This window comes from Limanda limanda, chromosome 17, assembly GCF_963576545.1.
Source record: "Limanda limanda chromosome 17, fLimLim1.1, whole genome shotgun sequence".
Taxonomy (NCBI): domain Eukaryota; kingdom Metazoa; phylum Chordata; class Actinopteri; order Pleuronectiformes; family Pleuronectidae; genus Limanda; species Limanda limanda.
The window spans coordinates 9,755,570-9,760,995 of record NC_083652.1 but is presented as its reverse complement, the minus strand read 5'-3'; positions in this window follow the sequence as shown (position 1 = coordinate 9,760,995).

Sequence of the window (5,426 nt, the reverse complement as noted above, 5' to 3'; positions counted from 1 at the left end):
TTCTCTATCCAGTGATTTTCTACCTGATAACCTGTCTGAACGCCGACCTGACTACTTAATGCAGATAACTGCTGCAGCAGCGGTAAAGGTTAATGAATGCTCAATGAATACCACATACCATGGGCCACTTTGGGGCATTATGTATTCAGCTTATTCAGTGGCTGGCCTACTGATGATCTAATGTAGATTTTCTGTCCACAGCAGAGGTACTAGAAATATCCTCCCGAGATGGTATAAATATCTCATTATGTCCGGACTGCGTGTGAAGGACAAGTGCTTAAAGTTTACATCCACCCACATTAACTCGCTGCTATAGTCTAGCACCTGCTCTACATCCAGAAGTTAGACCAACCAGCAGATGCTCATTAAACAACAGGTTACTTAATTCTCACTTAAGTTGCAAGAAGGTTTAGGAGTTCCGAAGTGTTTGCCAAGATACGGTTTACCTGACACGTCAAAGCAACAATCACCTTGTCAAAGCTGTGATCTTCCATTCTCTCCCCTCCAGCAGAAGCAGCAGCAGCAGCAGCAGCAGGGTACTGGTGACACATATGGCCAATTATAGGTGGAAGTGGAGAAGATGATGTGAGCTGAAAGCTTGTTCACACGTGGCGGGTGTCCAGACGGCCAGGGGGCTGCCTGGTGGAGGGCCGTGGGAGAGGAAGAAGCTCATCAATAGCTGAGGTGAGCCTCTCTCCTCTCTCCTCTCCGTTCATCCGCAGGTCTGTGGCAAATCAAACACCACTTTTTAGCCAATCAATACTGCCCCTTAACTTCCCCGTTATTACTCCGTAGCCAGAATAAGCGTGAGCGAGGGAGATTCAATATTTAGTTCATAAATCATGCAGTAAAAAATGTCAAGGGGGTAATTGTGGTTTTCTAACACCCTTTAAAGGGAAGGCAGATTTTATTAGCGGGTTAACGTAGCCGGGCGACCCTCATTCCTTCTCATTATGGGCCCGCGGAGGCATCATCAAACCTTAAATGTTACAACACTTCACAGCGGACCCTGGCCTCATTTCTCAAGTACACACCTCTGCCAAACATGCACACGCACAAACAGAGTGAGTGGCGCGGAACACGATGTAGTCGTATATGAAAGCCTTGTTCATTCGTAATAAACGACAAGATTGTTTTGGTCAAACTCATTGTGCGGGCTTCAATCATTTATTTTGTAGATTACTTCCTGCAGCAAATAAAAAGCCTCCTTCCTACACACAAATAGCAGAAGAAGAAAAAAAAAGTGGAATGGTTGCATCATCACGCTGCTACAGACTACAGGTTTCCAAAAGTCTCACTCTCCTCTCTCTCTCTCTCTCCTTCTGTGTTTTTCTCCGACCTCGCCCTCCAATGAATTTCAATTGGCCAATAATTTCCCACCATATCCCCAAGTTACAGCGTTCTCTTTTCTTTTTTTTTTTTTTGTCACATCTTTTAGTGATTAAATGGATCGATTTCTGCTCTCTGTGGGTGATTAATCCCACGGGGTTAGTGAGATTACAGAGACACAGAGCCAAAGAGAAGCCTCCTTAATGGATTCACACGGAGAGCCTTCCATTCATAGGGCTAATGAGATTGGATTACAGGACCAGCGGCTTCAGAGAGGAGAGGGGAAAACTCACAAGAGGAGAATCACGTCCGATGGGATGAAAGAAAAAGGGGGTTTCATGATGGGAAAAAAAACTCCATGGTGGAGTCAAACGCAACGGATGACGTCACGTGGCGTGCTGTCTGCCTGACCCGGCATTCTGTTCCCTGAATGAACACTCAACCTTAACACCTGCTTGGCCGGTGGGGGGTTCGTACCTCGGGTTTTTATCTCGTGTTGTACTCTCGCACGGAGACCTCGCATATGATTGATCGTGGTCATTATTAGTCAGGGGGACGGGGGGGACGGTTGCGGTGAACCACTGAGGCCGCTCCAGTCATTCAGGTGCAGCACATAGCCCCAGCTGTTTCAGTCTGGAGGGAGCTGCAGGTGCTGTGACGGTGTTTGGATGTTGGCGACAGCAGGCTCTATATCTCTTCCTGCACATACTGTATCTCTCCTGCCCAGCTGGACATTCAACCAAGAGAGGAAGCCGTGACTCTTGGCGTTCCGGGGTGGTCTGTGTTCCGCCCCCATGGCTATGTATCTCCACTCAATCTTTCGTCGGATCCCAGCAGGAAAACAGTGTAGTCGAGAAAGCGTGTAGTGGAGTTTTAAAACACATGTATGACCCACGGGGGGGGGGGGGGATCAGAGGCCCCAATAACAGCGGGAGGTCATCCGTGTTACCTCGAGGAAATAGGAGCCAGAGCTGGTGGAAGCCGGTTACTCCAGGTCACTGCACAAACGATAGCCCCATCTCGTCGGGTGCGTATAAACTAAATGCCCACAGTGTGCAGCTGCATACAGAGTGGAGAGCCCCCTGTTCAATCCCCCCCCCGGTCTCTGAACGGATCCCTGGGTCCGGCATGTCTGCTGCTGCTGGATTTGGTTTTTGCTATTTGCTTTGGACCACATTTTGCTACAGCTGGAAAGAGATCTCTCTGCACGCCGACTATTAAATCTAAAGAAGCTGTTCAGCGCTTAGAAATGCAGTGCTAATTTTTGTTAGCAATACGCCATAAATAAATCAAATCCTAAAGTTTGTATTCGTTCAATTTTTAATGCTGTGGGCAAAGTGAAATAAATAAACAACACGCACACACACACACACACACACACACACACACACACACACACACACACACACACACACACACACACACACACACACACACACACACACACACACACACACACACACACACACACACACACACACACACACACACACACACAGACTATTTCCACAAGGCAAGACAGTTTGTTCTTTGTACTGTTTGTATAAAAGAAATATTAACACAGATCATATGACAATTGTTTTGAGCTACACTGAGCTTGTCAGTCATATCTCTATGCTCTCTAATGAGTAGTGACAGTTCATGAGGGGGCGCGAAGAAGCAAAGAGCTGCCCTGAGGATGTGCTGCCCCCCCCATCAGCACGGAGGGACAGCTCGGCCTCCACACACACATTCAATAGTCTTCAATGTCTGCTCGGAAAAACACTCCAAGGTTTGTTTGGTTGTTTGTGGTGGCCTGGCTGTGTTAATGGGGTTGGCAGTTGATGTCGGAATTGTACGTAAAGGAAAACTCAAACACATCAAAGTCTGTTTACAGGCTTTAAGCACGTATATAATATATACATATAAACTAGGGCTCAATCCATAGTATTGTCTCTGGCCACACAATAACATTTTGGCTCTGTTTCAGTTTGAATGGCTGTCACGTGACCACTCACGTAGACTGGGCATGCACGTACTGGTGTATAAGGAAGGTATGCACAGGTACACCATTAAAAAATGCAGAATTCAATTGCACAACCGCTGTGAGCAAAGACAACAGGGTCAGCAACTTTTAGAATTGATTATCCATGCTGCTCTCTACAGTGTTAGCCAAGATTAATGCCAGTAGTTTTTCTTGTGGAAAGGGGGTCATGAGATAGGAGCCTGACAAATCAGCGAAGGCCAAGTTCCGATCGTTAAGACCCAATCAGAGAGCAGTTGTGAGTCACAGTTTCTGCCCGTCCAGAGAAAAACGCAGCCCCAGAGTTTTCCCACTGGAACGGAGCAGGCAGCGTTTCCAAACATCTCCATTTCAGCACTCTAAAAGGACTCAGTTGCCTTATAGTTGTAAAATAATTGATGCTCTACATTACCTATGTATCTGTAAACGGACAGATTTTTTTTTCTCGTCAAAGCTTAAGATACAGAAGACACAGACAAAATGAAGCAGTGGCACCAGAAATAATGGGGGCTAGTGTAGCCAAGAGAACAAGTGATACAACCATAGAACAAGAGGGAGATATTAACCAATGGCTACAAGCATCTAAATGACGTTACTACGCCTGGTCAACTAGCCACAGTGACTTTGTGCTCTTTCTTATTCGGTCAGGTTATCACTACCTACTTGATTGTTGCCATTTTTATTGATGTCAGAAACCCTCGACTCTGCGCTGCCCTCTAGTGGGTGTATTGTTTAACAATTTTGGTAATGTAAAGGATGCATTGACGGATTAGGGCAGTGACAGTAATATCGTTACATATCTTCTTTTTTTTTGTACATAAATCACTGGCCCCGATTGTTCCTGAGTTACCGCGTTGAATAATGGACGCTATGTCACAGTAAGGCTGACCTTTGACCTTCTGAATAAAAAATGCTAACGCTTCCTACCGACTCTTTATCCTATTAGGAATGTGTGTTAAACTGTGCTATAATTGGTGGAGAGAATCTTCACCCATGAAAGAAAAATGTGTTTCATGGGGTGTATGTGACCTTGACCTTTGACCCCTGACCACCACATTCCAATCAGTTCACCTTTGAGTCCAAGTGCACGTGTGCACCAGATGCAAGGAAATTCTCTCCAGGCTGAGAAATGGTAAGGTCACAGTGACCTTGACCTTTGACCCTCGAACTGGCAGCTGCGGTTTGGTAAAATCTGATAAATTACCTCAGGGGATGTCACTCAAACTTCTCTCTCCGCAGCCCCTCTGAAAATATAAGCTTCGGAAATAATTTAAATAATAGCTTGGATATTATTTATTTAGAATTTAACATTACAAAGAGAATGGAACTCTGTCATTTGGTCAGTGCTGTGTTTTGAAAAGTACAGAGACATTGATGAGTCTCTCATTGTAAAAAGATTGTTTTGCAAAAATATTTGTATTCTCTTTTAGAAATACACCCTTCAGATGAATATTTTCTTCATACTGTGTTTATAATTTGTTTACTATCATTAACAGGTAACGGCTGCCTTCAACGAAATGAGACATGATGGAAGTAAATGAGGGGAAATTGAGACATTAAATGCTAAATTGTGTTGAAATATCATACTGTTATGTGTTCTCCACTGATTTGCAAATAAATCAATCTAAAAATTGAAAGCTATTGCCGTTCTTGAATTCCTCGCAATTTTTCTGTCATTGAAGAAAAGGACATTTGAGTAATACTGCAAACACACACTCACAAAAGGAAACATTTGCTTGGAACTCATCAAATTCTAACTTTACAAAGTCCCTGAGGTGCTAGCACTTAGAGTATAGGAAAACAAATTCACAGAAGCTTGAATGACTCACATAACTCACAAATCTGGGTGAGCAGTGCGACTGAGCTAACCCCGGGTGAGTTTTTTCGGGAATCCAGTCCAAGGTTAGTTTCGTGTCACACACTTCCTACGCCAGACATTGCAGTTATGGGGGCTAATTATGGATCGACACAGGGGGATTTCTGCCTCTTGTGAAAGCTGCTCACGTGGAGGGGTTAGTCGAGCTGCTGACTCTTTAGTAGAGCTGCTCCCTCACACAACGAAAAAGTGCTATTATATATTTATAAATATATATAT